The sequence below is a fragment of the Clytia hemisphaerica genome, unplaced genomic scaffold (genome assembly GCF_902728285.1).
Source record: "Clytia hemisphaerica strain Z4C2 unplaced genomic scaffold, Clytia hemisphaerica genome assembly, whole genome shotgun sequence".
In the NCBI taxonomy this organism is placed as follows: Eukaryota; Metazoa; Cnidaria; class Hydrozoa; order Leptothecata; family Clytiidae; genus Clytia; species Clytia hemisphaerica.
This window is the reverse complement of record NW_027103972.1, coordinates 3,536-12,493: the sequence shown is the minus strand read 5'-3', so window position 1 is coordinate 12,493 and position 8,958 is coordinate 3,536. Positions and strand designations below refer to the sequence as shown.

The 8,958-nt window shown below is 36.1% G+C and overlaps 1 long non-coding RNA gene across 1 annotated transcript; it reads right to left on the bottom strand.

Annotated features, from left to right (window-relative positions):
• Positions 1-2,593: 2,593 nt before the first annotated feature.
• LOC136810589 (uncharacterized) lies at positions 2,594-6,360 on the bottom strand. Its single transcript, XR_010847132.1, has 4 exons — positions 6,253-6,360; positions 6,083-6,138; positions 3,771-3,858; positions 2,594-2,725 (listed from the first exon to the last, which is right to left on the bottom strand). It is a non-coding gene; the product is annotated as an uncharacterized lncRNA (long non-coding RNA).
• Between the last annotated feature and the right edge of the window lie 2,598 nt (positions 6,361-8,958).

Below are 8,958 nucleotides of genomic sequence, written 5' to 3'. Positions count from 1 at the left end.
ACCTATTGCAAAGCTTGATTGATTCAATATTAAAGGAAGAAGGGTTTTACATCCAACTTCTCCATAAACCCATTCTTTGGTCCAAAAGGTGGGCGTTAAAAGGACTATGAAAGTTACTGATGAGATTAAGTCTGTTGATGCCAGCGAATACGTTAATTTCAGATGAGTTGACTTTTTCTTTCTTTGAGGAAACATCAAAACAATAGAGTTACCAAGGATACCAACGATCGAAACCAAAACTATAATGGCTGCGAAAACTATGTCTTTGGTTTTAGCAAGAAACTTTCTTGGTTTTAGCCTCGTTTTGAATATTGTCCCCATATATGTGCGGTATTCTTTCTTTCTGCGTTCGATCTCAGAAGTTTGTGTTTAAGAAAGCACAAAAATCGATTTTCTGTCCGTGTTCGTAAAAGTTAATGTTATATAGCAAAAACACTTTTCTTTAGCAAGATTGATTTGCTTGCAAATGACTTCTAAATTTTCAAAGGCAAAGGCAGCCATTCTTGAAAATGAAGAATTCTTAATCCTTGAAAACAATTCCACAAATATTCTATAATCAAAATAGCTTTTTCATCATCATTCTTTTATAATAACGAAATGGTAACAGTCACAGAATCATTTCCTATGAAAAAGAAAATATTTTGTTTTTCCAACCGTGCGATTGATGAAACACGGCGGCAAAAAATGAGTTATTTTCTCCCACTGGCCTCAAATTAGCTTATTAGTGACTGTTAGGTTGTCAAACCTATAGATATTCCTAAAGGATATGATTTTGCAAAAAAAAATTCAAATTTCAAAAAATTTTCAAAATTCGTGCCCATTCCCTTTTTAGCAGTTTTTCTAAATAATCTGAATTTAAAAGTCAGAATCCAACTTTGAATCTACTTCAGTTACAAAGAACTGCGTCAGAAAATGGGGTCACTTTTTATTCTAGGATAATCTGGTCACGAGATATCGTAATTTAAAATTTTTTGGAGACTGGGACGAGGTTGCTAAATAATATAAAACCATAAAGTATTCAGGGGGTAAGGTCGAAAATTGTTCAAAATTCGTTTTATTGGCTTAAACAACTCGAACTTATCTATATTTTCAGCCAAACAACTTTTAAAGCCCATTTAAGGTTTATTTCTTTCTGAATACTCAGGTTAATATCGAATTTTATGAGGATTTCTACCAGAAATAAAAGTTTAAAAGTCGATTTACTCGAAACTCTAGTTTTTGAAACATGGGACCCTATTTAAACACCCTCTTAGGGTTGTCGAAAAATCGTCAAATTTGGTAGGTAGGTAGGTTCCCTATGATGAAAGAACGATTTTGAATTTTAGAATTTTTGAAATTCCGATTTCCCGATTTTTAATTAACGAAAAACCCAAATTTTACCCGTCTTTTAAAAAAATGTTGCCTAGCAACAAGAAAAATGCCTAAATTGAAAAAGTCTAAAATTCAATTTTTTTATTTTCACTTAGGGTTGCTTCATGCCAAATTTCAGGTCTCTACGATGTCGGAAACATACCGTATAAATACCCCTCCAAGCTTTTTCTAGCAAAATTGCCTGGTCAATCGTTGATTTTTACCATATATGGGCAAAACGAAAGTCTCGATATTAAGTGACCCCATTTTCGAGCACTAATCATTGAGAGCTATCGAATGCTTTAAATTGAAACACATTCTAAACGTGGCACAAATCTAAAGGCCTGGGGACACGAGTAGTTTTTTCTTGCAATGCAGCATGCTCCATCCCACCAACACAAGAAAAAAGTGTGTGTCTCAAGGTTTTTTTTTTGTTTCAACATGGGACAAAAGGTGAGGGAAATACCCAAAAGACAAGCTGTTTTTGTCCCTGGGACAATGGAGCAAAATTGATTCGAATCGATTTTGCTCCATTGTCCCAGGGACAAAAATGAGAGAAGCACAAATGTTATTGAAAGAAAAATGGGGTGGAGAGTGTCGGAGACACGAGAAAGCGTTTCAGGTTGGTTGGATGGAGCATGTTGCATTGCACCAGCGCAAAAAAAAAACGTCTCGTGTCCCCAAGCCTTTAAGATTTCATCTTTTTTTTTGCTTTAGAAACATCACATTATTACCTCACATACTCGCTACTCGCTCCCCCGACTATCCTCCCCACAAACTACTTTAATGTGAACAAATTTCGCGGGGATTGCATTTCTTGGATTTGGGTGTCATCCGCGAAATTAAGCCCCAATGGAAATTTGAAAAGGCCTTGTCCGCGAAATATGTTTAAATTCTAAAAATGTCAAATAAACTACTTTTTGAAGTGTTAACTGGCAACAAAGAAGCGCTAGTAATGCGAAGCTCAACAAAAAAACATGCATGATTTGGTAGTAAAAGGCACAAAACCGTGAAATATTAAGTTCCCGCGAAATCTTGAAATTTCGCAGATGAGCTCAAAAATCCCAGCGAAACATTAAACAGTAGTTATCTGACATCTTTCAGTTTCGCAAACTTTTTGAAAAGGTTTGATCTGTTTAACCCAAATAAAACCCTTAGGATTGAGTGCTATTGAAGAATTTTCATCTGAGTTGTTCTGAAACTCAACTCTCAAACTTGTGGGAGACAAGAGCAAGAGTTGAAATTTTAACGGTAACCTTCTCCCGTTTATTTCGTTAAAATTAAAAAAGTTCCTTTATACAAATGAAGAAATGACATCACGTTCAGGAATGACGATCATCTTACTTCTTCCCCGATTTCTTGATGCCTCCTCCAGCTAAAACAGAAATTTGAATGAAAAGATTGCTAATTTTTGAAATGGTCAAACCCCTGGACTCTCGGGTAGGGTGAGCGAAGAAATAGCTGAAACTAACTAAGGTAGACGCACCATATTTTCTGATTAACTAGTCTAGCAAGCTAGACGACTAATTTATACATAGTAGAAATAAAGCAAAAAGTAATGAATGGAACAATTTTAGTCGTCTAGAAACCTTTGTGCACTAACTCCAAACAAAAGAAAAGTGTCAATATTGCAATTATAATTTTTTCCTGCTCAAAATAATTCTTGAGAAAAAAGAACATGTGTGGATTTGTGTATATATTGAAAGTTTTTCATTTGAGTTGATTTCGTTTTGAGAGTTTGTTGTTGCTTGATAAATTGTTTTCTCGCTACGCAAGTTTCTGCGTAGCTAGCCCCTGTATCTATAAGGCTGGAACACCGGATTCTTCCAGTCGTTTATACTTTATACAAAATCCCGTATTATTATTAGTATTACACGCATTATAAACGACTCCAGTCTACTGATTAACCAATGTATGGACTTTCTTCAGAAAGCGGTTCATTTTGAAATTTTTTTAAATAAAAATGTAGCGAGCGTTCAAAACTTAACTAATCAAACCCAACCCTTTTCCAAAAAAATCGTCCAGACATGAAGTCATAAAGAAAAACAGGAGAAGTATGTTATAATAAGCTCGCCCTACGATTAAAAGAGTTACCAGGTTTGCATGCTCATAATCTCATATATCATGCATTTTTAATGAGCTCTTTTGTCCATTGGTGAAATCTTATTGGCTCATTTAAATGTTAGAAATTAGATAGGACGACAGGTACGACGGAAGCTTTTTATATCTGGTACGGCGAATGAGCAAATTTAAGCGATTTTACCGACGACCAGTTACCAACTAATTCAACTTCTGTTTTTCTTTATACCTCCATGGCCTAGGCCTGTGAAGAATCAGAAGACTGTAACACCAATGTCAACGAGGTCAATTTTAAAATCAATGAGATTTCTCACAAAACCTGATATTTATCAAAATCTTACAGAGGGGTCCTTTCTGTGAAGCCTTCTTCTTCATCTCTTCAAGCGCTTTCTTATCGTCCTTTTGTTTTTGTTTGAACGCTTCGTCTTCCTAAAAAGTCAAGTTATTCAAAATTGAAAGAAATTTTGTGAATGCATTGAAGGAATTATTAAACGAGAATGTGATGAGAAATGTAATGTAAATGCAGGCAGTATGGGAAATGGGGTACCTTGAAGGAGAAATTAAATTTGGTGGGTATTTTAATTGGAAAAACCCTGTTTCAAGGCCCGACGAAGAAGCATACATTTGGAGAATGAATACAATGATTCTAATTTGGCAGGGATTTAATTTGGTGAATGGTTTAGCTTATCCACTAAGTTCCCACCAAAATTCTTGCCTTCCTGACTTTGGTCAAGTTAAGATGTCACAAGTCAAGTCAAAGTTTTAAATCATTTCAAACATTCAATGTTCACTTCAGCTAACACTGTAGCCATATTAATTACAAACCGTTGCTTAGTCAACTCACTCATCACCTTGGCCAATGGTAATATAAAGATTTGAAACTGTTTCCCAAATATCTATATTTTGAAATTGTGATGGTTAAAAAACTACCACAAGGGATCTTTCAAGGTTACTCAATAATCTTTCTTTTGACTTCTTTTGTCTGAAATACACATGCAAACAAGACAAAACTTTGCAAGTTAACACATCAAAAAGCTTCAAGAGTACAATTAAATTTGAACCAAATGCTCCCTAAACATTTTTAGCTTCCAATAGTTTCTATTCCCAAAATAACTGAAGCTAATTAAAAATATTCATCTTCTGAGGTTTGATTATATCATACAGTACAAAACAAAAATAACAAAAACAAGCTGTAACAGTTAAAATAACATTTAGAATAGACCCCTAGATAGAACTTATCTATGGAAACAGTGAAGAAATGTTTCATCTGTGCGACATTAAAAAGATAAAAACTCCCTTTTTTTTCTGCTCAAAAACTTGAATTTTCTTGCACAATTTCTTTCTTGCATATACTGCAATTGCAGTATATACAGTTTGTAGAAAATTTTAGAGTGACATTCATACTACAATTATAATTGAGGTAAACAATCCTACAGCAATTAAGAGAATTCCTTGACTGACTGTCCCCACTATCTACTGCTTTCTCAGGACATTATTCCCACACACGACCCTGGACACCACCGCACATTGTTCGGTAATGTACAGTGGGTATGCTGCCCGTATGCTGGGATGTACGACAGATTTCAAGTTATTCTATTTTCACCACCATACAAAGTTCCACAATGTACGGCAGTGTCGAGGGTCATTCCCACACGTGTACGCTGTTAAAAAACTTTATACGTGTTTCTTATTGTCTCTATTTGCTTTTGAGTATAGCCTGGGTATCCAGACTCAAAATTTCAGAAAAAAAAAACTCTTACCTCAACATACAAAGTTTCTAAAATTTTAGAGTCTGGTGCAACTAAAAAAGTCTGATACAGTTTTGAATGACACAGTCTGTTGGCAGAATCTCAAAACTTTGGAAACCCAGATAGACACACATAATTACTTACCATAAAACCTCTTTTACAAACTCAATAAACTTTCAGAACCACTTTAAAGTACATCAAAGCATCAGCCACATTCATAAAGGCTCCTTTCCAGTGGCCATTTTGTTTAAAATGAACTTGTGTTTTCTTTTTCATTTGTTTATCTTTTTTTGCAAGGTCAGCTTTTTTCCATAAATTATGCGTGCGCATCGAAAAAATATCAAAAACCCCGCGAAAATTCTGCTCAGTGACTGGGCGCGCACTGACCAATTAGAGACACTCGCATATGCAGGGGGGTTTTCATGGTTGGCGGAGGAGCGGAATCGGCCCTTTTTTCGGGCGGAGTGGCGGAATTTGGCGAAAATTTAGACGGAATTACGGAAATTGGGTTCCCTGAGGGAGACGGAAAATTAGACAATTTTAGTGCGGAAAAACGGAATTTAGCAAAAAAATTTGCGGAATTTTGGAATTGGTAAAAGATATTCAAAATTTGCGGAATTTTCTACAAAAATATTGAATTTCAAAGGAATTTTCGGTGACGGAATTTTGGTTTAATTTAAGACGGTTGACGGGAAATTGGAGAAAAAAATTAGCGGAATTGCGGAATCGGGTACCCCCTGAAACACCCCCCCCCCTATGCAGGGACAGAGACAAGATTATAAAAAACTAGACGGTGAAATAGTTTACGGTCTGGATATCCAGGCTATTTTGAGTATCCCTCCCTCAGCCCCTCTCAACATCTCAGCTTTTCTCTTTCAAATGTTAGATAAATTTATTGAACTTACCGAATCATAATCTACTTCTTTTTTCTTTGCAGCTTTTAAAGGTTTCTTCTTTCCACCTATAAAGAAGGGAACAATAAGAAGGAACAATTCTTATCACAAAACACGTCGATGAAGAGTTAACTATTATCAGAAAACTCAATTTCATGAGATAAGAGATATAGATTACTCACCTTGTCTGCCACTCATATTTGAAACTTTCACGACTTGACTCTTGACTTGTCGAAGAAAAAATGTGAAGCGAAAAGGAATACTGCGGCTGTTGATTCAGACCATAGGATATAGTCCTAGGAAACATGGTAGATGTTATGTTTGAGAAAATTTCTATAAGATTTAAAAAAATGAACTACATCTTTCACTGGAGTCTTTATAGAGATGACACTTTAAGTTTTGACTATAAAGCAGAAATCTTTGAGAAAATGAATCCATTTTCGATAAAACTTTTTACAACTTTTTTGAAGTATTTCTTATACGCTTCGAAAAAAAATCCATAAACTTGTATCCATCACTTGAAAGTACGTAAACAAAATGGAAGACGCGAGAGGTAAGATTTCAAGATTTTTATTATTTTTCTTGGTTTTTAGAATTGATTTTTTGAACAATTTTGGTGGCTTTTAAGTTGTTTTGGATACTTTCAGCATCAATATTTGGGCTTTTTTGCTTGAGATGTCTCATTGGCTTTTTCATAACATAGCTGCTGTCAACCTCTCCTGCCAGTGTAGCTCTCTAAACAGTACGGCATTTTACCCCGATCGGGGGATGTCACCCGATCGAATTACGTCGCTCATTCTGGGTACGCGCGTCGCTCGATCGATTGACGGTGTAGTCCGATCGAGCGACGGTTTTCAATCACTTTTATTCTTTCGTGTTTCTGCCCGCGGCGCAAACTTTTGGGCCGATGAAATCTGCATGAAGGTTATCTATGAAAGATTTGCCGTCGAATGAGCGTTCAAACTAAAATTTTCACCGTCCCGTTCTCGAATAAATCATATATTTAATATAATTAAGAGAAACCAAGTTTTTCTCAAAGAAAATGTTAAAAAAATTCAGTCCTGAAATTACACGCCTGTTTAATCATGTTTTCAAAATTGGCCCGAGTGTGACCCGTGTGTGGCCCGAAAACGGCCCAAATTCTCGGGCCACGCACGGGCCATACTCGGGCTTTATGCGAATTCCAATAAAAGTTTTGGCCCGAGAATTCTCGGGCCATGTCGAGGGTCATCCTCAAAAAGTTCTAAAATTATAGAGCTTGGTGCAGGTAGATTAGTCTGACACAGAATGTTATAAACAATTTGTGTGTGTGAACCCCTTGTTGACAGACTTGCGGAACTTTGGAAACCCAGGCAAACACACATAATCAACTTACCATAAAAACTCTTTCACAAGCTCTTCTAAAGACTTTCAAAACTACTAAAAACCACATCAAAATATCAGCCACCACATGTAGTTAGACTTCCAGCCAACAGCCATTTTGTTTCGAAATGAATCTATGTTTTCATTTTCATTTGTTTTCCTTTTTTCTGCAGAGTCAGCTTTTTCCATAAATTATGTGCGCGCATCGAAATTATCAAAATGCGCGCGAAAGTACTGCTAAGTAAAATTCGCCGATAGCTGACCAATCAGCAGGCCGAACCTGCATTGCAGGGAAAAATCTCCCTGCAGGCGAGTTACCTGCGCCAAGCGTTAAACAAGCAGCAAAAATATCATAAAACTAGACTGTGAAGAAAGTTTAACGCTTGGATGTCCAGGCTATTGCACGTGTTGACGTAATTTTTAAAATAATGAAGAAACACCCTCGACCTTCAAAACGCGTTTTTTCTCAAACCCCCTTAGCCTTATTTAGGAGAGACAAGAGCGACTCACTTTCTGTTTGACCCGCGTTTTGACCGCGCTTAAACGCGTTTCTTAAATATGGCCCGATCTATATTTATTACTTTTCATGAAATTCTCATGATGTAGAATGGCCTTTAGATTGATAGACCCTAACCATCCTAGGTCCACGAGACAAAAGCAGAACTCAACCAAATTTTGCTAGAAGGGAGAAAAAAAGTCAATCTGCTGAGTCAATCTATGTGAAGTTCAAAACTTGCGCAAAATGATGAGAAGGCCAACAATTAACGAAGAAAGAAAAGTCTCCTAGTTAAGAGAAAAGAATCTCCTAGTTAAGAGACCTTCTCTTAAATAGAGTATATATATCTCTTATTTAGGGTATAATCCTCAACTGGTTGAGTTGGGGTGTTTAGATAAAAACGATAATTATTGCTCTTTTCGGCAATTTTTTTCAAAGATGAAATGCTGAATCAGCAAAATATGTTGTTCTTTTAAGGGCAAAGATGTCAGAGGTGTTTGAAAATAGTAAAATTGCATTCGAGGAAAGGATTTTTTCAAATTTTCGTTGCTCAAAAACATGAAAAGTTCTAAAATAATATGTTAAAAGATCCTGCATTGATGCTGAAACCAGCCAGAAAGAGATAACAAAACCCCCGTTGTAAATTTGTTTACATATGACTCGATTTTGCTATGTGCTTTCACAAAAACCAGTTGAAAACAAAACTAAACGAGGCACAGTGGGCCTACTTATCGCAAGGGTGTCAAATACCACGTGTTCATAATAAAATCAACTTTTATTTCCAAAAAAACGGCAATAATTGCCGAAAACAGCAATTTTTCATTTATTTATTTTTCTGCTGATTCAGCATTTCATCGTTGAAAAAATTGCCATTTTCCGCAATAATTGCCGAAAAGAGCAATAATTGCAGTTTATATCTTAAACACCCAACTGGCAGGAGACTCCTGGCTGGCATACCAACGTTTTCACCCGTGGGAATAAAAATCAGCCAAATCTCCCGCATTTTCAGGAATTTCTCCCCGCATCTCCC